The following is a 24,442-nucleotide window of genomic DNA, read 5'->3' as shown; positions in this document are numbered from 1 at the left end:
AAGAACAATTTATTGGAATCAGCAATGAGGTAAGAAAATGAACAGTGACAGCAACAATACTAATGAGAGAGGATACAAGAAAGGAACTCCCACCTCCCCACCCCTGACAATAGACAATACTGGACAGCTCCCTCCACCTCATTCACGTGACTGATGGAATCCCTTCTCCTCCCAAGACATTCTCTTTGCCCTGCCCCTGGCAATGACCTGAGGTGGTACAGAATAACCATTGTTTCTCAGCTATGCCCCCTCCAGGCTACTGCAAAAAAATAACCTTTTCTTGGCTGATAGAAATAAACAAAAACTATATAAGTTACATAAAAGTTATAAACTAAACAAAAAAATTTCATTTGGTTGACTGAATCCTTAGGATTGAATTAATCACTCTCTGAACTATCTACTCGATATTAACAGGACATAATAGAATCACAGTTTTGCAGGGTATTTTTCTCCAAACATTTTTTTTAAAGTACCTAATCTCCGTGGAGAAATTAAAAATTCTTGATTCATAGACAATTTTGAGATGAATGTGAAGTAGTTACAGACTGGAGGCACATGAAAAAAACCCTTATTTTTTATATAAACAAAAAAAATTCAAAAAGTAATAAAAGGAGCAGTAAGTTATAGCATCTAATAGATAAAAGATAATAATGAATTTCATGCTATTTTGGATAGACTTTGTGAAAGTAAGACAAGAAGCAGGGAAGGAGTGACAAACTTCAGTTATGAAGTGTAAGAACATCAAAACTCAGGGAAGTGGATACTTCGACTGCTACACCCACTTGATTCAGTTCTTAGCATATCAAAATCCAAATCAATGCTGTCTGTAATTGCTTGTTTGGGTCTGGGCCATTAAAACAAATGCAGGAAAAAAAGGTGCAAGATTTATAACATCAGAATTATACTCTGGCTCTAGTGTGTCACATGCTGTCCTCCTCCATCCCATGCGATAGAAGGAAATTCCTATTTCAATTCTCCAACTTCATATTTTTTGAAATTTACTGCTTAAACGAATTTATTAAAAATTAACTGCATATTATTTTACATAAGGTAGCAGAGATTGATAACGAAGACATAGACATGACAAAATCATGACAGACAGAAGTTCCTTGAAATATGTAATGTAATTACAGATGAAATACATAAGTGCAGATAGAATAAATTACATAATGCTGAAAATTATGCTTATTACTATGAATGTAAATACTTTTATATGTAAAACCTTCAATGAGTTACTTTTTAACTTTACATATATACGCAAAGTAGGATGCTGACACAAAGACAGTCAAAGGTGTTCATGTGGTCATGGACTGTATTAACCACACTCTTAAATTATCTTAACATAAGAGATAATTGGATTAAAACACGAGTCAGTTCTTTTTTAAATTACTTGATTAAATGTCAATACGTCCCTAAAAAAATAGATTTTTATGTAATGGTGTTTTAATCCACTGACTCCTGATAAATTGTGTGACTAGAACATTGCACGATAGCTTGGAAATGTAAGGGAACTAGTTTGCAGGTACTTAACCACAAGTTGGCTTAATTAATTTTAATTAAAAAACCATAAAAGTCAGAAAATTTCATTGCACTTCTCAATAAAATGATTTATAAGCCAAAGTTTAATTAAACCTGGTTAAACTGACATTAAATTTCATTATGAAAAAAATATTACTCTAGTTCTTAATAGGAACCAACATCAAACTTTGCAATAGCATATTAATACAAAGACCTAATATTATAGAGAAGCATTGTGATGGTGGAACACATTTAATGAACTCACAGAACTTTAATAACACTCAAAGAAGGAGCTCTAACTTCAGAATAATAATTTTAGGTTTTATTAAGATTTTTTATCATTTTTATCTTTTTATTTGTATATATGCTTAAAAATAACTTATTCCAGCCTCTGTACTAATTGACCAATGACTGAAAGTAGAATTAGTAAAGTTTTTAGAAAAAATATACAAGCTCAAATCTCTTCTTCCAAACATGTGGACTTACTCTAATTTCATATTACTTAGGAATGAGTATTGTAGAAAATTATATTTAATAAAAATTCTTTACATAATCATATAACTTCCATTATATGTATATGGTATATTCATATATATATATACATATATATATATATATATAAAATATGTAAATAGCAGCAATAAAATCCCGGTTCTTGATCTTCAGAGCTAAAAACTCTCTCCTTTAAGTCCTTCGCATTTCCTAAATTGACTACTGAATGCTTAAAACTTGCTAGATAACATTGTAATTTCTTGAGGTTAATTTCTTTTGGAGCAGCAAAGCATATTTCAATGCTCTGCTGTTTTATGATAACAGAAATAATTTCTCCTATGCTTATTGTGGAAAAATATCCACCTTTTTTTTTTTTTTTAATGTGTCTAGTCTTCATTTTTGCACTTTAGGGAACAGGATTCAACAGATGTCTGTGATCTACTCATTACAATTTTCAGGATAAATTAAATAAATTTTAATTATGGTGCAAGATAGGAATTGAGCTGCACAGTTATAGAATTACACAGTCATTAAGGCTGGAAAAGACCTAAGATCATCAAGTTCAACCATTAACCTAACACAGCCATCTTCACAACTAAACCATGTCCCTAAGTACCACATTTAGATGTTTTTTGAACACTTCCAGGTATGGTTATTCCACCACTTTCCTGGGTAGACTGTTCCAATGCTTGACCATCCTTTCAATGAAGAAATTTTTCCTAATATCCAATGTCAACCTCCCGTGACACAACTTGAGGCCATTTCCTCTCATCCTGCTCTAGTGAAATGCTTTCAGGAATGCTTAGGTCCTCATGGGCTGATAAATAATTACAAGAGTAAGGGTGCTGAACGTTAAAGCATGCCCTAGGTTATGTGACAGTGTTGGACGATTTTTCAGGACCTGTAATTTTTGACTCCGATACTCAAGAAGCTTTGTAGATCTGGTCTTCACTGTCCCATAAGTCTCATAAGATCAACTGGGCTGTAACTAATGCCTCTTCTGCATGAGTCATTCACTTAGCCTTTCCCTTCAGCAAAAGCTGTAATGTTGTAATTAAGTGGAGTAGTGGATTTTTGGTTTTAATTCAGAAAAGGTAACTTACAATAGAAAGTATGAAAGTCACTGAACCTGCTTGAAGAAAGTTATGTGTCACTCGATTGCTCTTCCACTTTCACAAAAATGACAATGCAATAACCATTGCTTTGGAGTTAATGCATTTCCATGATTGAGTTGTTTCACTTTTAGACCTTTTCAGTTGCACACAGTGTTAGAATTAAATGACCATGAAGTATTAGAACAGTAAAGCTACATAAACAAAACATATCTATATTTAAAGCTAGATAAGCAAGCAGTTGAGTATCTAATAGATTGTGCATCATAGGAACATAATAAACTATTACCAAATGAAATTTAATAGCATGTATCTTTATAAAAATGTCACTAATACAAATGAATTAGGGTTGTTTTCTTTTAATCCTGACTTGTAATGATCACTATTTCACATGGAATTAAATTATCTTGCAAAAGTTAGTTCTCATTGATGTTTACATCATTGATTTCACTAATCAGCATGTATAAGTTGTAAGGAAGAACCTGAAAACCATTAAATAATTTCATATGTTGAAAAACAATGTCATGTTCTGAGAGTGCTATTTAGAACCTGTTACATCAGGGTTGCCATGGAAGTAAAATGCTTAGTAGTTTTTTTTGTTCTGGACGCAAGGGTCTTTTTTAAAATATTTTACATTTTTGTGATTTTGATGCTGTGGCCTTACCAATACAAAAATGAAAACCACATAAACTAATGCTGAAAAAAAAAAGATATCCAGATACTAGGCTTTTACTTAATTAGTACATAACTAATGTTCATGAATATTTTAAGCCCACACAGCTTTTAGTTTAGACACTAAGTTTTCATGAGAACATTTAAATAAATTAATAAATAGTGACTCTGATTTCCAATCTAAATCATATGGTATACTTCCTGAAGTGCTAAAGACATAGGAGCAAATTTTGATTTTGGTCAAGTCTCAGACTTTTTCAGTGTGTTACATTGAATTCAATCCTCTTGGTTTTATGCTCAGTTTTCCATATCTGCTGTGTATCATACAAGACTACACCTCCTGTCCTATTGTGTAACTTCTTTCCTAAGGAGAATGGGCTTTTCAGGTTCCTGAACTCCAATTAGACAAAGGACCAGTATTTATTAATATGCTTATGGTCTGGTTCTCTAGCCAAATCCCAGATTCTATCTAGGAACCTGAATCTCTAGCCAAATCTCAGATGTTATCTGAGAGTGAGCTCCATCTGACCTACGTAATCCAAAGAGCTATATGTTTCTTCCAGCACCAGATGCCAGCCCGATGTCACCATTACAGAAGGGATATAAAGGCTAGAGTGTTCAAAAGATAGTGGAAAGAAATCATATGTATATGTGTATGCTCCTCTGAACTTTGTCAGTGGGAAGAGAGACCAGCAAGTGCTGCTTTTTGGGGAGAGCAGACAGCAGGTTGAGGATAGAAGAGACTGTGACTATGGACACCAGCTCACACAGCATATTGAAATCTTAATAGAGACTTCTAGATAACTAAGTTAGACTTCCACAATCTAAATATTTTACTCGTAACTTTTAAATTAATTTTTGAAAATAAAAATAATTTGCTCTTAGGATATGAGGCCGCAGAATTAGCCATACTATAGTCTAATTCAATGTGGTATTGTGAGATTTCATGATCTAAATGTAGTTCAGAACCAGTTGTTCATAGATATTTGCTGATATGCCAGTTTATCACAATAAACTGGCTAAAACTTTCAAGCAATGTCAGTATGATTAATTTTTGTTTCCTTTATTCCTGAAGGATCTCGTCTTAAACATCCTGCACTACTCTTTTTCACATCTAAGAAGATTCAAGAAGCCTAAACCTGTACACAAAAAATATACAACTTGCTAGATGGATGAGGACGTCTTGCTTGCCCTGATTAAAACAATCTTCCAACACTGCTCTGAAAGATCCTGTATCCTATGAATCCTGGAACTTCTCAGTGTTAAGCCTCAGTGCATGCATAACATCTTCTTCCTGGCATGGTATCTAGGAAAAATAGAACTCTAGCAGCCTGGAAACCAGTTTTCTTGTTATTCATTATTCTACCTTTTTTTTTTTGGGGGGGGGGGGAGAGAGAGGTGTCTTTTTTAATGATTATTTACCCTCCCAAAATAAAGTTAATAGAATGAGGGAGCGCACTTTGGGACCTAAAAAAACTGGAATTTTGTCTTCTGTCACTTCAATAGGCCCAGACTGATATATTTGCCACTGGAAGGGTTTTCAGCACAATTTCCAGGAAATAGCAAAGCAGATAATCATTGTGAATCATCCAGATGCATTTTGGACTGAAAAGGCTAAAAGTAGTAAAAATATAGAGTCACAGTGCAAACTGTCAAAATAGTGTAGTATTGTATAGTGTGAATACACACTTTTACTGACTCTGGTGATTGTCTTGTTTTGCTGTTACTTGTATAAGATTTACCCTCAGTGCTTCCCAAGTATGGAAAATATGAGCTGCCCCAGCATTTTAAATCGTGCTGTTTACACAGCAGGAATGCAACCCTTCTCATGTAGATAGCAGAAGGACAATTTTCCGGGTTTAAATTATAACACTCCAGGGAAGTATTCATCATGGCAATCTCACTTTCTTACTCTCCTAGAATGACTTTTCTTTCTTCCCTACTGTACTGCTTTCAGTTGTGATAGAGCTCATTTCCTTCTTAGTAGCTGGTGCAGTGCTGTGGTTTGGACTCAGTATGACAATAATGTTGATAACTGCTGGAGTTATGATAATTTTGGTTTATGTAAAGGATCACATACTTTTATATCCTAATGAAGCACTTGTCTTGGCTACATTGATTACAGGTATAGAAAAGAAAAATAAGAAAAATGGAGGGTAACAAGTTTATCAGGAATCTCATCTAACTCAAATTTGATTAAAAGAAAACGGGAAATCCCAAAAAAAGGTAATCTTGCTATTAAAGCACTAAGCTCCAGAACAGATTTCCAGTGGATAGGACAGGAACAGGTTGATTAGAACCAGTGTAATAACTTAAGATGCAGTTTACAAAAGCGATTACACGAGGTGGCTTCACAGAAACAGAGAATGGGTAAGGTTGAAAGGATCACCTAGTCCACCCTCCCTGCTCAAGCACGGTAGCAGGGTTATCCTAGAGCACATGGCACATGATTGTGTCCATATGGTTCACTAATATCTCCAGTGAGGGAGACTCTACAACATCTCTGGGCAGTCTGCTCCAATGCACAGTCACCCACACAGTAAAGTTCTTCCTCATATTCAGGGGGAACTTTTTTTCATCAGTTTCTGATGAAAAAGGCCCATTGCCTCTTGTCCTATTGTTTGGCAACACCAAGAAGAGCCTGGCTCCATTCCCTTGACACTCTTCGTTTGCATACTTATACATTGATGTGGTCCCCTCTCAGTCACCTCTTCTTGAGGCTGAACAGTCCCATCTCCCTCAGCCTTTCCTCATAAGAGAGATGCTTCAGTCCTTTAATCATCTCCATAGCCTTCTGCTGAACCCACTCCAGGAGTTTCATGTCCCTCTTTTACTGAGGAGCCCAGAACTGGACAAAGTACTCCAGATGTGGCCTCACTAGGGCTGAGCAGAGGGGCAGGATCACCTCCCTTGACCTGCTGGTAATGCCCTTCCTAATGCATCCCAGGATTCTGTTGGCCTTCTTGGCCACCAGGGCACACTGCTGGCTCATGGAGAGCTGTTGTCCACCAGGACTCCCAGGTCCTTCTCCGCAGAGCTGCTTTCCAGTAGGTCAGCCCCCCAGCCTGTACTGGTGCATGTGGTTATTAATCCCCAGGTGTAGGATCCTATATTTGCCCTTGCTGAATTTCAGACAGTTCCTCTCTATTCATCTCTCCAACCTTTCAAGGTCCTTCTGAAGGGCTGCACAGCACCCTGGGGTATCAGCCACTTCTCCCAGATTTGTGTTGAACAGTTTCCCCGAGCAAGAAACTGCTTTGGAATCCCCTTCAGTTTTGTTTCAACCCAGTTACCCTTCTGTTGAACCTAATAACATCTGATTCACTGAAGATTGCTTCCTATAAAGGCATCATCTCAAAGACATCTGGAGATGGATAATTTGCCTCTTTCACAGTAGCTTTCAGAAGTAATCAATCTGAACATTAAAACGTGTGTCTAGTATCCCATTTGAACTTGTCCGTTTTCTACTCATACATACTGACTCTTATTATAAATTTCTCACTCTGATTAATGAGCCCATTAGCATCAAAACTTAAAAACTCAAAATGATCTCTTTGATCTTTAATAATACAAAAAGGCTGAGTGGTTATGGCCTTGCTTTTACAATTCATTCACAGTACTGTGTCCTATAACACCAGATTGTAATGATCAGGAGTGAAAGCAAGATACTTAATGATTAACACTTTTTCTTTTGATAAAACCTAAAATACACTGGTAATCTCATAATCATTCACTAACCTATCCTCACCCTACTTAGCCATTAAAATCAAAATGCAGCCACAGGGAATTGCAAGATCATAAAGGAAAAATGCATTGTTCTATCACTCTCCACACTAAAAAGATTTGCAAAAACACTGTTTCTTTTATCTTCATTATGCATCTTAAAACATATGCATGTTGTGTCTCATCATGTATGCTGTTGCTGGAGAATGTTTTAGTTAGTTTTGTTTGAGGGAAGTGTTTAAAAATGGTAGTTTATATTACTATTTCAGATTCAGTATTCATTTCAACTGAAACCAAATATTTAAAGTATCATAGCGGGGACATAAGAACATTTTAGCATTTCTGATTAAATTATAGCAAATCACTGTATTGAAAAAGCATATGCCTTCCAAGAGCATTACAGAAAACAAAAAGCCCATAATATGGAAAATACAAAGTTCAGGAAATGCCTGAGTTATATGCCTGAATCATTGTCTCACACACTCTGTTTTTCATCATAAAACTCTGATCCACCTTTCACCTAACATCCAGCACAAACTGAAGCACTCCTGAGAATTTTAACTACTATGAAAGAAGAGAACCCAACAAATAAAAGTTGCTTGTATTTTTTTCCCTCTCTGATAAAGATAGCCAGTTGAGATTCCATCATTAAATGTATACAGATGATTTCTCCAGCTCCATTATTTTTAACTTATTGTTATTTGATTTTATTTGGCATTATACGCTTACAAGATCTTTTTGCAACTTCTTAGAGACAGTCTGTGGCTTCTACTATGCTTAGTAATTTTTACTGTCCATAAGGCCATTTGATTTCATAATTTGCTCTTTTCCATACAATTCATTAGAATGTTTAATTGAGTGATTCACATCATACATCTCTTTTGATTATTATTGGTAACTTTTTACACCGTGACATCTGTATATTCATTTTCATCCTTTTTTTCCTAATTGTTGATCACATGTTTCTTTAAGAGTTGCTAATCAGAGACTTATCAAAGGACTTTTCTAAAAGCAAGTACACAGCACAAAATAGAATTGCAATATGGGGTTTGCCTTACCAAAATTTCTTTCACTTCTTTTCCATTTTTTTAATCCATCTTGTTCTCCTTTATTATAGTTTAATCAATTTATTTGGAAATCAAGCTAACTGGTGTATGGCTCTGTGGACCTTGGAGTACAAATCTTCTGTGGAAGAAAAGCCACAAAATATGGGGCATCAGTAGTATGATGTCTGTGTTTCAAACAGTTTAATAATTCAAATATGTACCTGAGAAATTTTAGGCCATAAGACAAACCTCATTTTGAATGCATTAATTTCATTGGTTCCCAAGAAAATATTCTAAGTGTTCATGAACAAGACATTATTTAGTGCACTCCCTGTGAAGATGATTTTGAACATATTTCTGTTCATCAACATTTTTGCCAGATACTGGACTGACTATTCAATCAAGACAACCGATAGGATATTAAAATTTTCAAATCTTAGATCATGTGTTGTCATTGGATTTAAAACCCTTTCTAATGGCAGCCCTACTAAGTCAGTGAACAACAACAAAAAAAGAGGATCAAAAATGATTCAGGTTTAACTGCTTTAATTCCTATGGACAGAAGATAGTGGCATGGAGAGGGTAGAACAGATTAGTAATTAGACTAAACGGGGTCCACTCAATGAACTAAACATGATGCACTTGTGCTATATGCCTTTGAGCTTTGTGCTTTCCCATCTTTGCATCACAGAGCAATCCCTCCTCCAAATAACTTTGGGGTATTTGCATTTCAACTTAAATTTGCTAATTTGCCTCAGCACATGAACACAGGATATACACATAGTATAACCTAACAGCACATTTTTATCTTGTGAGCAACACTAAGAAAAAAGTCTCTCTGAGCTAGGAAGCAAGGCTCAGGCTTGGAAGTAATATCCATTGTAACATACCATGTTATGTATACTGCTTCACTTACAAAAGAAATACAGGAAGAGTAGAAATAGGAGCAAGAATAAGATAAAGGTAAAATAAACACTGATATTTCATACTTGTCACTTTCTCCCAAGCACAATTTTTGAATTCCTCTTACTGAGAAAGTACTTAGTAAATACAACCTTATTTAAAATAAGGAAATTTTACGTTAACATTGAATTTTAATGAAAAGCTAAAAGTGTTGATAAACTCTGGCTGCTCTTGTCCCCTCTCAGTTTTAGTTAAACATAAAATCAGACAGCAGTAGATATTATTCTGCACATTGTACAGGAACATCCTGAATGAAAAAAAGTCAAAGTATCTATATTTTCATATACTTACTTTTCCCAGCAGGTACTTGACAGAGATCTTTAAGAGGTACTGAATTATGTAATGCAATTCCAAAATATATTCTGGATGTTACTTCTTAAAAGGAATAGGTATTTACCGAGTAAATAAGTCAATATATACCAATAAATAAGTCAGTTGCAATATATCTCAGAGGTCCTGATGTATATAACAGATTAAGAGTGCTAAGACTGTTGAGAATATATTTTTAGTACATATTCAAAGGCAATTTAGCTACCAAAAAGTAAAAAAAAAGAAGTGTATTTTAATTCAGGAACTTATTCTACAGAATTCATTAATCTATGCTGATATGTATGAAATTTGTAATAAGAAAAAACACAAGTGCTTAAAAAGAGACTTGCAAAATCCTTTCTGTGGATGCACATTGTGACAACAACTTTCATGAGAAAGTCATGGCAATACATTTTGAAGAATCACTACGAATAAGAAAACTCTCAGGTGTACTTTTGAATAAATTCTTAGATCATACCTTTCAAAAATTATAATCAAATTCTAATTAACATAAAGTTTTAAACTCCCCTAGGAATTTCACAACTCTACCTCAGATTTTCATCTAAACCTAAGCAAAGCAGCTTAATAACCATCAGAATGAACTTTTTGTAGGTTTTACAGCTGAATTAAACTGGCTTAAAGAAAAAGTTTGTATGTCTCTAAAATACTGATCCTCAAAACTACAGCAGAGCAGTTTAGCAATACTTTTAGTTCTTGCTCTGTGTGTCAGTACATGGCTCATGCTTAGAATCAAAATGATCAGTATGTTCAGTGTTTTTGAAAAGCAAAAGAATAATGGAAAATTGATTGTGGTTGAATACAACCTTGTCAGAGGTCCAGTTCCAAGTGGAAGCAGATGTTTCATAATAGCTAGTGATTTTCACAGTTTTGACAGTTTTCTTTTATGCGGAGAGATTGCATGTACAAGTTGTTAACTTCTAAATATGTAGTTTGATTTCTGTGTGAAACTCTACTTATTAACTCCACAGTAAGCCCATTACAGAACTGTACCATAGTAATGCAATAGTATATAAAGTCACCTGTCTAGAGGATTCTATTCAGTCATAAGTTACAAGAATTTCCACATTTCTTCTTAACTATCTTCATTTCAATGACACGAACAGCAAGTCCAAAATTACAGGTATTATTGATTAAATGGTGTTTTTTGTAACTGGAACTTGGTCAGTAATGCCACAAATGTATATAGACATACACAGGTGCATGTGTATATGTGCATGAATATGTATAAACATATACTGAAGACATTCTACCACAGGGTTTTGAATCTGATCTGAACGATAGCTCTATCTCATGAAAATTCTACAGAAAATTGAAAATTGTAGAATGTCACAAATAATTACATCTGAATATTATGTGACTATTACATTTTCCCTTGATTGTACAGCAGTGGAATGTAGCAAATTTAGACTTCATGCATCAGGTTGACTGATGAAACAGGATGCTCACAGCCTTGATGAGTCTAGCTTGGAATATTTCCAAGTGCAGAGATTGCACAGACTCTCAGAGAAAACTGCTACAATGAGTACTACTCTTACTGTGAAGAAATGTTTTTCACTTGAAAACTGCAACTTGGGACAGTTGCCCAATGTCCTCTCATTGTGCATCTTCAAGAAAAGAATGATCTTATCTTTCTACAACTCCTGATAGGAAACTGAAAATACTGTCTCCCTTAGCTTTCTTTTCTTCATGAATGTCCCCTCAGGTTCTCTTCATATATTATGTGCTTCCTGTTTGAGCTTCATAGCTGGTTCAATTTGCTCATCAACTGAAATGACACCAGCTGGAAAATGCATTCCAGTTAAGGCATCATGAATCGTGGGTAGAAGGGAATAATAATTTCCTTCAATCTGTTGGCTAATGCAATTGAGTATATGGTTAATCTTTATACAAATGCAGCACAAAACTTCATCAGAAGAAAATCTTTTTAATAATTTCAGTAGAGAGCCTTAACAGTTAAAAACTGATAGTATTGACTTGGGCTGCATGTCATTCAGACTGTCTGTAGACTGTGTGCTACTCTCCATTTGACAACATAAAGACCTGTATAATATCTTTTTGTTAAATTGAATCTGGTATATTTTGCCAACATGTGAAACAGGAACACTGATTAATCTTTGGAAGCATTCCAGAAAATTCAGAGCACTCCAGGTGAAAGCAAAGAAAGAACAAACAACTCTCCCCCCAAAAAACTACAGAGAACCCAACAATAAACAACATAAAACACATGAGCTTTGACTTAGCTTGAATTTATTCATAGCAAACTACAATACTACTGTATGCCAACTAAGAGGTTTTCCGTATAAATTAAATATATGGGGGGAATGAGGTATCAGCACCTTCTTGGCACAGACTGAAAAATCAAGAAAATGGAATGGATATAATTGTCTGAACAACAGTTTTGAATCTTTAACTAAAAGTCTTAAAAGCATGATTCTGTGTAGCATACAGAAGCAGGGAATTAGACTATACTACCTGTAGGGAAGTCTTTAATGAAACACAAGTAAAACTATTAATTCTCATTAACCTTTGTATTTTGGGAAAAAGCAATCTCCATACCTGCCTGACTGTAATAGCAGAATCATAAAGCTTTTCTATACTTTGTTTAACCCTATTGCAACAGCAGCTACACTGGCTAGATATAACTGCTGAAAGTGTTTGAAGGGGGGGAATGTTTCTTTTATTTATATTAGCAGTGCACAGCACTGACCTTCTGAAAAATTATATTGCTGTTAAGCAAAAAACATTGCTCTGACAACAATAAGAAAACCTGACAAGTCTAGACCTATTTAAGACTTTGCACTAGGCTATACTAAACCATGACTGCCACTGACACAATTTGGTTTTGCGAAACTGCAGATTTAACCCAAATATATTCTGCTAATTTAAATAACTTCATTTTTTTTAAGTTAACAACCATAAACAGAAATCATACTTCAACTCCTTAATTGCAATAGAAAGTGATACATAAAAGGCCCATATGTACCTCAGTTTCACAAATGGAAAAGATTCTCTGCAATTCTATTAATCATCAGTACATAAGAACGCCAGTACTTATGTCAAAAGGTACAGTGTGCCTGTGAAACCCTGTATTTAGAAGGATAAATTTAAATCATAAGAAGTTTAAAATAACATGCCAGAATTAACAGGACCTGAAATTAAAACATTTAATATAGGTGAAAAATATTTTGATTTTTAATATCACGTCTTTTTGATAAGATCTATTTTATAAAACGTCAGATAAATTTCTTGGGCAGCCTTGTCTAGGTAACTCATTGTAAGCAGGGAAGACAACAGAGTTCTAATACAGATGTAAAAAGTAAAAAATAACACATTGATGGACATGCACTGATGAGAGAAGGTTCAGAAAGGTGACTTGAGTTTGATAGGAGTATATTTTGCTGGTCTAATGTCTCATTTTCTACAGTGCTTTTCAGCTACAGATAGACTATTATAAAGACATTAATAAAAGCAAAACAGATGACTATCCGCTTCCTCCTGAGCAAAGGAATTTCCTACCCTTCCTGATACTGTGAATTCCTTGTTTAGCACAATTTCTCTAATGACACACTAAACTCCAAAATGTTCCCCTCTGCTGAGTTACCTGTTAAGCAGAATTTAGCCTTTGTCCCACACAGTTCCACTTTACTCAGTTTTCAGTATTCATGACTTAACAAAATGGTAGCCTGCTCCTCAGTTGCACCTTTTTAACAGGACACTAACAAGGAAAAAACCAGACTAGTATGACATAGATATTTAGAATTAAAGCTAAGAAGACCGGATAGATCATTAATCTAATTTTCATATATATCAAATATATTCTGCATATACAGTTCACCAATTACCCTCTGACAGAATAATTTCTGCTTTACCTAAATTTTATTCAAATGTATTCAATCTTGAGATGACAATATCTAGAGACGGAGAATTCAATGCTTTTCTTTGTAGCTATCCCAGTTTGTTCCAGTGTTTAAGCAGTCTTGTGGATGGAAAAGTGTACCTTATTTCCAATCCATCTAAACTGAATTGGCTCTTGTGAAGGTTTCTCAACTAGATTAAAGAGCTCTTTAGTTCACAGTAGTTTCTCCCCGTGGAGATACACTGTCATCAAGTACCTCGTCTTCTCTTCTTTTTAATAAGCTGAAACAGCCTGAGCACTCTAAGGTATTTATTGCAAGACATTTTCTCTTGTTCTATAATCCAGTGTCTCCCTTTTTCACACCTTCCAAATGTCAAGTGCTATTTAGAAGTGGTAACATGAGGATTACAGAAAATATGCAAAAATCCACTGTTGCATCCAAAGATAAGCCCTTTTTTTGTCACAGTACCACACTGACACAGAAGAGGGTTTTTTGTCTATTCCATATATGTATATGACATGTGAAGATATATATATGTGCAAAGACATATACATGCACGTGTATCAGTAACATACCTTTTGGACTCTGAGTTTTATCTTCATCTTAATTGTGATGAATTTCCTTTCAAGAATTTCAGTATTCTTTTAAGCACATCCTGCTATGGTCTACATGTTTGAAATCAGTGTAATTATTAAAAGTAAGTTCAGGTCTTTGTTAAGTTTCACAACACTTACATAATTATTGGTAAATACCCTCACTATTGCACTGCAATTAACACTGTTATCCTCTAGATTTAGCAATTAAAATCCTCTAAGCTGTTGTGGGGTTTTTTTTTGTATTTGTTCAAAATAATTTAAATCTGCTCTTGCTGCTTCCCACTGCATGTCTGTATTTACTGATTTTTATTTTTTCTACACTGATTTTTTTCCATTACATGTATTTTCTTATCTCATTTCTAAGTTGTTTTTGTGGGTTTGTGTTTGAGCCAGTTATTTATTTGGTGAGGATCCTCTCTGAAAGCTTTTTTTCCTCTTTTTGGAAATACAAAATCTAGGTAGTTTTATACCTAAGTTTATTTTATACCTTTGATTTTAAAGATCTATATCTCCTCAATATCTCAGTTCTTTGGTGAAGTTGACTAACTTATTATAATAACTGTTTTAGCTTTTGCAATCAAGATTGTTAAGTGCTACCCATGGTTTCTTTATCCTTCATTTTAAGTAAAGTTTGCTCATCATCACATGAATCACTTTCATTTTTGACAACCAGCGTTTCAATGATACTCTCAAGTCATGACATCATGAATTTATTTTGGCTTAGTAACTGTTTAGTAAAGAAACCTGGCATCCAGAAATTACTAGCCCCTACTTTTATTAGAAATATTTACTTACTACATTTTTACATCTTCAAATCTTCCGTAATGACAATCCCTCGTAATATCTCTCACTTTTACAACTTGAAAGACAACAGCATCTATTTACAAATCTAGTTCTGCTGGTCTCTAACAGACACTTTTCTCTATTTTAATATTCTTCCCTTTTCAGTCTATCAGAACCTCTTTTATAAGTGCTAATCCTTATTATTTTCCTGACTGCCACTCCATTTACCACTACTACTTTTCATTTCCTTTCTCTACTGAATAAGCCATATCTTCTCATACCTGTGGAAGATGTGCATGATAATCAGCTTGCTGCTACTTGTAAAAAATCAAGTTTCACATAGGAACTAAAAACTCATCTACTTAACTGCTCTGTCTTAACATGAGTACATAAACAATTACATATCACTATGGTATCTTATCGATTACAGTTTCCTGTGCCGTAGCATTCTTCTCTTGGTCCTTCTTGCTCAGAGTTTCATTTCAAATTCAGACTCTTCATTTTCATCTTTTTGCTCTAGGGTATACAACTAACTCACTTGTGGGCATATTAAAAAATAATGTTAATGTTAAGCAACCCGTGCAGGTAGTTCTCCATGGTTGATGTTTCTCATGACTGCCCTGCCAATCCCGGTATCACTGATAAACTTTAGATCGTTCAATTTATTAAAACTGGGTTTTGTTTGGGTTTGAGGTTTTTTGTTGTTGTTGTTGTGTTTTGTGTTGTTCTTTTTTTAATAAACTCTCCTTTGCATGGTAGAGGATACCAACATTACAGATGAGCAAAAAAACTCAGATGTACTCTGAGAATTACTTTGAAGGTAAGTAATACAACTGTTATCAAGATAAATAATGTCTATGTAAAATATAAAATATAAAATGCTAACTGAAATATTCTTAGTACTGAAAGTCATAAAATTAGCCTCTAGAGCCACATTCTTTAGAGATTGCATGTTCATATTTTAAATAATCCACCAGAGGGAGTTCTATGAATGAAATAGAAATATTGACAACAAACATGAACACTTGGAAAAAAAATTAAATACTTACACTTTTTTGTTGAATACTAAAATTTTTAGTCAAGTTTATGTCAAGAAAATGAGAGCTTGGTAACTACAGATTCATACTGAAGTTGAAAATTTCAGTGTTCCAGAACACTGATATAGAGGAGAATGAAATGCAGCTGTTTGATATTGAGTCTAATTTTCGGTAGCATGAGTATTTTTGAGTAATTACTGAAGAAAACCATATTTAGCCTTGAGTCAACTGCCAGTCTTTTATTATGGGCACTTCAGTGCTACAGAATATCCTTACAAGTCTTTTTTTTTAGCAATATCACTGCTAAGTGACAGATTTCCCAAACTATTTTATCCCACATAAAAGCCCCAAGAAATGTCCAAACAATTCTCTACATCTAGCTCTTGGTAATTTTTTCCTTAAGGAAGACACTCAGATTACACCAATGTGCTTTAACCTGTAAAGCATGCTAGCTAAACAGGTTAATATCAAGTGTGATGTTAATATGGTACCATTTTGAACAAATAATTTCAGGGGTTACAAATAAAGATAAAATATAAGAAGAATCATGAAGGAATATATAGTACTCCTGAAAAAAGTTGAAACAATCTTAACAGGGAGATTCTACAAGTATATGTGTTTGCCAGCTGGTATAAATGAGCATTAGCTTTAATGACTCTAACAAAATTATTTCAGTTTAAGTTAGATTATTTTTTGCTACTCTAAATACCTTTTAATGTACTAGATGCAATAATGATTGCAAAATCAAGTAAGGCTATTTCCTTCTAAGAAGAAACTGATTCTTCTTATTTTGAAGCATGTTTTAATTTCTGAAGTAATTCAGAAGCAGTCATCTTCAGACAGGCTTTTGGAAATGCAATTTCAAAAGTTTAGAAGTTATTTAAAGGAATCACTCAAATAAACACGTTTCTCCTTCTTCCCTTCTTTCCTTCCTTCTTTTCTTGCTTTTAATTTTTGAGTTGTTCATCTTATTCTAAAGAATAGTTGTTCTTTTCTGCTAGGCTGCAAGTACACTGGATGTTACAAAAGTGGGGTCACATATAAAGGGGATCATAAAGTGATGAGTCTGATCATAAAAAAAGACAGAATCTCCAGATATAGGAGTGGGGATCAGCTATAACTGTTAATTGAAAAAAGTCTTCTCTACCTAGGGAAATGCCAGCTATCTCTAACTGATAGAAGTTTGCCATACCCTAGAAAATTTTGATACTTGCAACAGAAATATCCCATACGATACTTGCTCATATGGGACTCTTTTTTGGATTTATGCTGAAAACAACATTGATAACACAGGGATGTTTTCATTATTGCTGAGCAGTGCTTACACATCATCAAGGCCTTTATAATTACATTAGATTGAACATTATAACTATATATAATATAGCTTATATATCATATAAGTACATAATTATATATCAATATAATATAACCAAATATACAATATACCATAATGTATATTTAATATACAATATATAATATATATACACATTCAATATATTACAAAAATATATCATTATCGTATAATTATTATATAATGGAGAGATCCAGTAACTTAACACTGGGTTATAATACTATTTGTTTTTAAGTTTACAAGTTGCAAACAATGATGAAGATCAATACTTGCCCAGAAAATCTCCAAAGAAACCATCATTAGTCTTGAGTGATACCTGAAAAATCCCTCTGATTTCATTTGGAATAGTCATTAAATTTATGGAGGCAATTAAAATGTACCATAAAGAGCAGAAGAAAAGGAGAGGATTCAATGAATGAGCAGCATACCTGGAGAGTGAAGCTAACATTTGTTGTCATTTCTGGTAATCCTTTTTTGATTTCTCTATATTTGCTGCCTTTCCAGCTTAATTTTAAGTTTTCCATTACATAGTCACTGTGTAGCACAGAATTGCTACAGACAACTATTAAGGTGTGTGTCTACTTTAAGTGACCAAGAGGTGAAATATCCATACAGCACATATGGAAAGATGGTAAAGAGTGGAAATCAAAGAGGAGGGAAGGAGGAAAGGAAAGAAGCAAGGAAAGCAGGTAGCAAGAAGGGAGAGTGTGAAAGCAGGAAAGCAAGAAGAGAAAGAGCGAAGGAGGGGAAAGGGACATAGGGAAGGTGGAAGCGGGATGAGAGAGAGTAGAAGAGACAGAGGGAGAAAGAGAGAAGAAAGAGGAGAGAAAAGTGAAAGAAGTTAATCATATTGTAAAAGACAGCGAGATGTAAAAAATGAAATTACGTAATTCATTAGATATAGCTATATTTCTTGGTCTAGCCCCATGCATTTTAGATGTTGATCATATAAAAAGCACACCTTATTGGTGCTGTATAGTTTTATTGTTTATTTTTCAGAAAAGGTTACATGAAAAAAGCAGACCCAATGTAGCAGATGAGCATTTCTACAACAATTTAAATGTACTTTTTTTATTTTTATATAAAAGGACACAATTCAGAATATTTTACTTTTTTTATATTATATTGTCCTCTTTTGTAGCTATCATCTGTTACGATGTCTGTAGCAGGGTGAATTTATGCTGATACTTTTGGTCTGTGTTTGGCCCCAGCCACCTGTAGTAGTTTATATTCTCCCTGACAAGTTCACTGACAAAACAGTGAATTTGTCCTTGGAGGGAGAATTTCTGTATAAATTATTTTAATTGGTGTTCTACTACTGGTTCATTGTCTGCCAAGGGCATTTGAAGGAGAAATCAAAGAGGAGGGGAGGAAGGCTCGACCCACTCAATTAGAAAAGACCCCCAAAGCATACTGCGTGTTCGTTAGGGGATTTCCAAAGTTCTCACGTATGCGCTGAAGGGATGAACTCTCCCCAAGAGAGTGGGATTGAGAACCTCTGGCGGGGCGGTACTGGCCACACCTCCCCGGGCAGAGGTGCTCATTGATTGTATAAAAGCAGATAGCGTTCTCCTGGAAGACAGCAAGCTTTACAACAAGGACAACGTTGCCTTTTGGCAGGCACACCTGCCAGTTCGTGAACTTACTGACTCTCCAAGGATGCAGCTTCTGCTATGGGTAATTATAGGCATGTTAGGCCGGTAAGATAACTTTATGGACAACAGCTGGGTAACTGGGGAGATCGTGCTGGGGGCTTATTTCTCTCCTCCTTCCTCCCTTTTGGGTTTGTTTGTTTTGTTGGCCACCTCTTGGTAATAAATATCAGTTTTGTTGAGCTTGCAATGGTGTCAGGGTTTTCAAGATTCAGTATGTTCAAACCCCTCCCTAATACAGATGTCTTTAACACCTTTAAGTCTAAATGAGTTATAAAAATGTGACAGTTTTTACATTATATACTTCCATAAAGAAAAAAAAATGTATTTCTTGTAAGGATGATTTCCAGTCAACATGAGACGATATGTTATTTCTTGGTGCCAAGAAAGAAATACATGATGAACAGCTGACAAGGAGGAGGAGGCAGGGAGAAAGAGCGCCAGACAGTGTAATGCTGCAAAATTCAATTTAATAACTGAACCAAACCAGTGGGTAAGCTGTGCCAGGAAAAACTTCATGCTCCCATGCACACAACCCACACACACTTCCAGCTACTGAAGCTGGCCCTAAATGTGAGTTGGCACAGTGAAGCCTGGGGAAATGCAACACTTTCTGCAGCTCAGTGTTGGATGCCTGCACAACAATACCCGCCTTCCTCTGGTCCCAATCTCTATTACTGAGGAGCTGTCACACAGGCCACCAATAAAATCAATCCATGATGATATGATGTAACTTTCTGTCAGCTTCAGGCTTTGTTTTTCTCTTCCTTGCTGTACCAAGGCTTACCACAGTCCATCTTTGCTTTGTATTGTCAGCCACACATCATTATATCCAGTAACCCAACTCAGCTCATTATATCCAGTCACCCAACTCCTTATTAGCACAAGGTTGTGATGTTCCCATGACAGAAAAACTTTTTGAAAGTTTGCAATATCACAAAAAGTGTTCTAAATGTGAGTCAGCATATTTTAAGGCTCAGGATGGAGTAACATGTCAATTAAATGGAAAGACTAAAGTCTTGTCTATTAACAATGAATATTTTTTTTAATATAGGCAGTGTAAGTCAGAACATGCACTCTTCTGTCCCCCTGGGTCCACTTAGGAAGAAATACTTGCAGACGACGTTTTTTTCCCAGTATCTCTGTATTATGACTCTCTAACATCTGTCATTATTGTATTGAAGGGTCCCTGCACATGGACAGAACACTGTAAAGTTTCAGTTTCTCATACTGCTTCAGGAAACAGTAGGGCTAACCTCTATTGTGAACTTTTTTTCCCCCCAGTACTGGCATATCAAAAAAGATACTATTCTTTGAGATTTCGTTGTCTTTACTTTTGAATGACACCAAATTCTTTATGACTTAGTCAACAGAGAAATGAGCTACCTGCCCTGCTTTATACTGAAAACATTATTGCCAGATAAAATCAGACCGAATATTTTAAGAATATGAGCCCCTGATGATTTCAGAAAGCAGAGTAATGACTAGGAACAAGAATCTTGGTGATGGAGTTTCTAGAGAGTAAGATTTCTACTGGTCATATACTCTTCTGTTTACTTTCTCAATCATAGCCTAAGATTCACTTTTCTACCATGTCTCGTTCCTGTATCTTCCCTTCCTCTGTTTTTCCTAACAGAGTTCCCCATGATAGTATCAGTTCAATCATCCTGTCCAATGTTATCTCTTTTTCCCCTCCCGTCAGCTATACATTCCAGTTAGGCTATATTCTTTGTTACTGGAGAAGCCCACAGAAATCACTAGTGACCTCTCTACCCTAAAGTACCTTTTCTCAATCCTAAAGTATTGGGAATAGCAGACAGAAAACACACTCACAGGTTATGTCATGCTTTCTTGGTACCCCTGAATTGGAACTTCAATACATACTACATTTTCAGAGAATTCAGCCCTCAACTTCTAATTTTCTACATACACAATCTAAGTACTCTTGAGGGGTTTTGTATTTATCCACACTTGGATGCTCTTTCATGAAAACAAAGAAAGAAAGTTTATCCCCAGTACTGGGACATGCAAAAAATTCAGGTATTTGATGTTACACTAGTATGCAGATTCAAAGGTTTGAATTTCATCATCATGGCTAGGCTTCGCAAACGAAAATTTGGGGAGGGCTCTACCCACGTTTGTCACAAGTGCGCTGGTGGCTAAAAAGGCCAATACGAGATAGACACATTCGGTTGCAAAAGGCACAGCAGAAAGACTCCGTAGGTGGTATATTCTGCAAGACACGATTCTTTCTGCACTGTCTTTTCTCCTCGAGAGTGATCCTGCGTGCTTTCTCAAAGGCATCAGCAGCGTTATAGACTGTGTGCCTCCAGACCTCCCGATTGGAGGCCAGAGCAGACCAGTTATGTTGATCAATATGGCAAAGGCTGAGATGTTTTTTCAGGGAGTCCTTGTATCTCCTCTTCGGGGCTCCTCTCATGCGGCAGCCGGTGGCAAGTTCACCATAGAGTGAGATCTTAGGGAGGCGGTGGTCCTTCATCCTTGAGACGTGCCCTGCCCAGCGCAGCTGTGTTCTCAGCAACATGGCCTCAATACTTGTGACTGCTGCTTGTTCTAGAACAGATGTATTAGTCACATAATCTGACCAGTGGATGTTTAGGATTGTACGGAGGCAGCGCTGATGGAAGCGTTCTAGGTGGTGGTAGTAGATGACCCATGATTCAGACCCATATAAGAGAGTAGACATGCAAAAAATTCAGGTATCTGATGTTACACTAGTATGCAGACTCAAAGGTTTGAATTTACAGCTACAAAATTCAGCTACCTCGATTCTCATCTTCATTGTTTTCCATGAATGCAAAGAAAATCCTCCAAAATTCACTGTCTTTGGAGACTTTTTCAATATGATGTTTGAAGTTCTGTACGTACCAACAGATTCATGCTGATTTTAGGTACTCACCAATGTTTGTTAGGTTAAGAGTTTGCTCGTCCTGAGCAACCTATTAAAGGCAGTAATTTATTGTTGCCTACAGTTCAGTGAGATGAAGCAGAATTTATAAATTGATATATTCTTCACTTGAGAGATTGAGATGTACATCTGCTGACCTCAAAGACAAACAATAACCATATGATGAAGAAGAGACATATCAAAGCACCCTTAATGCACAATTCTACTACTGATAGCACTCTGAAGCATAGAAAATATTAGTTTGATAGGATATTAACATTGCTGGTGCATATTTAGGTTTCTGGAACTAGAAAAACTTGAAAAACAAATTAAAACCACAGGAACTGTTGAGTTTTGTGAATCATGTAAAAAGATTGTCCATCTGAGAGTGCTACTTTTCAGACCAGCACTCTCTAGGATTAAAAAAACATTCTGCCATATCAACCTTTTTAATGTGACATTTAGGTAACCAAATTGAAATTCCTGATGATTAAGAAGCCATCAAATTGTGATTAATTCACTATAGACTATTTGCTTAACTATTTTCCTGTAGATTTCACAGCATTTTACATTTTACTATCAGCAGTTGTCTTTTCTATTTTCTATTAATTATCTTGCCGTCCATATGCTAGTTCTTGAAATGCTCTTACGTTCCTCTTCTCCTACTGTGTCTTGATGGAGTGGTATTGTAATGTGCTATGTCACAGCTGTACTAAGGAGAACTTAAAAAAAAAGCACCAAGTGCTGATTATTACTTTCAAACAAGAATCTTAAAAATACTGAGTGAGAAAAGCGATCTGTGAAGAAAAATTTCTCAAAGAAGAAAAGAAGAAGAAAAAAAGAAAAAGATATAGGTAATAAGGGTCATAATAATACTCATAATAGTTAAATGTCATGATTTAAAAAAAAAACAAACACTGAAATATTTTAAGAAAGTCATCCTATGGAGAGAAATATCCTAGTCTAAGTTTAGTTCTGTATGTAAAGATCAAATTTTGTGTTTCGTTTGAAAGTTGCAAAGTTTTAGGACTTTTGTTTGTGTTTGCAGTGTTGAAGACGTTCACTTTCGGGTATCACTAGTACGGCTTTTAAAAGGCAAACCAGAAAGTTTTAAACCTCAAAAAATATACTTCCCCATCAGGCATAATTTATACAGTCAGATCCAAAATGCTTTTCTTTTTAATCTCTGTATCTCTGGTAACACCATTTATTTCAATTTTGGTTTCTTTGGAGTATTTTCAACTTAATTTTACTTGTCAAGGGATGCCAGAGAGGAAAAGCATCATACAAAAAACCCCTCCAAAACCAACCAACCAACCAAAACCAAAACCCCCCAAAAAAACAAACAAAAAAACCCCCCAAACCAAAAAAAAACCAAACCCACAAGCAGTTGGAGTGTCAAAATAACAACTTTAAAAATCAGAATTTAAATGGTTAAATAGGGATCAGTTTTCTTTAATTATCATTCTATGTAGATCTAGGAGTCATTTTAAGTAGAGATATAATTAAACTTTTTGCTTCAAGCTACTGCCACGAGCATAAGAAAATTGCTGAATGTTTTAAAATTTCAATGTGTTACTGTTAACTTGTTGCTAACATGCTACCAACAGCTTATTGCTAATAAAAGCCAATTAAATGCTAGCTCTGGTAAACCCATCTGTTTCAAAGTGCTTGAAATGTAAAACTAAAAAATAAAAAATATCTGAACTTTTGTTTCATGTCATCTGTGGATACATAGTTCATTCCTAAGACCACTGAAAATGTACAGAAAATATATATCAAAGCCTCATAGAATAATTTGAGTTAAAAGTGACCTCATCTAGTCATACTCCCTGTACATGTTTCAACTAGGTCAGGGTACTCAGCAACATATTCATTCAAGAACAGATCCCAAAAATTCAACTGGTTGTTGTTTTCCTACCATATAACTACTCCAATTGTTTTTTAAAAAAATCTTAAAATCCAATTGGGATTTTCTGTAGTCTAATTTGTGTCTGTTGCCTATCAATCTGCACCTCCAACAAGTGTGGCACCTTCTTGTCTGTATCCTCCAGTCATGTAGATGCAGAGAAGAGTAACATCTCCCTCAGTATACCAGGTTCATCGGCCCAGCTTCCCCACACTTTACTCAGGTGCTATGTGTTCCAGCATCCAATTAGCATGCTGACCTCTCCACTGGACTAACGCCAATATATCCATGTCTCTGCTGTACTAAGGAACACCAAAGGAGACATAGCACTTTGTATTTGGTCTCATGGGTGCCAAACAGGGAAGGATCACCTTCTTCAATTTTTTCATTCTCACTAATACACCCCAGGATGCTGATGGCCTTCTCATTGCCATGGTATATTGCTGGTTTACATTCAACTTGGTGTCCTTTTCTGCAGAGCTGCTTCTTCAAC

General features: G+C 35.3%; 1 protein-coding gene across 3 annotated transcripts in view; it reads right to left on the bottom strand.

Annotated features, from left to right (window-relative positions):
- KLHL1 (kelch like family member 1) overlaps positions 1-24,442 on the bottom strand; it is a 191,181-nt gene that overhangs the window by 74,104 nt on the left and 92,635 nt on the right. The gene's annotated exons all lie outside the window — the stretch shown is intronic.

This window comes from Chiroxiphia lanceolata, chromosome 2, assembly GCF_009829145.1.
Source record: "Chiroxiphia lanceolata isolate bChiLan1 chromosome 2, bChiLan1.pri, whole genome shotgun sequence".
Lineage (NCBI taxonomy): Eukaryota > Metazoa > Chordata > Aves > Passeriformes > Pipridae > Chiroxiphia > Chiroxiphia lanceolata.
This window is presented reverse-complemented; position numbering and strand designations above follow the sequence as displayed.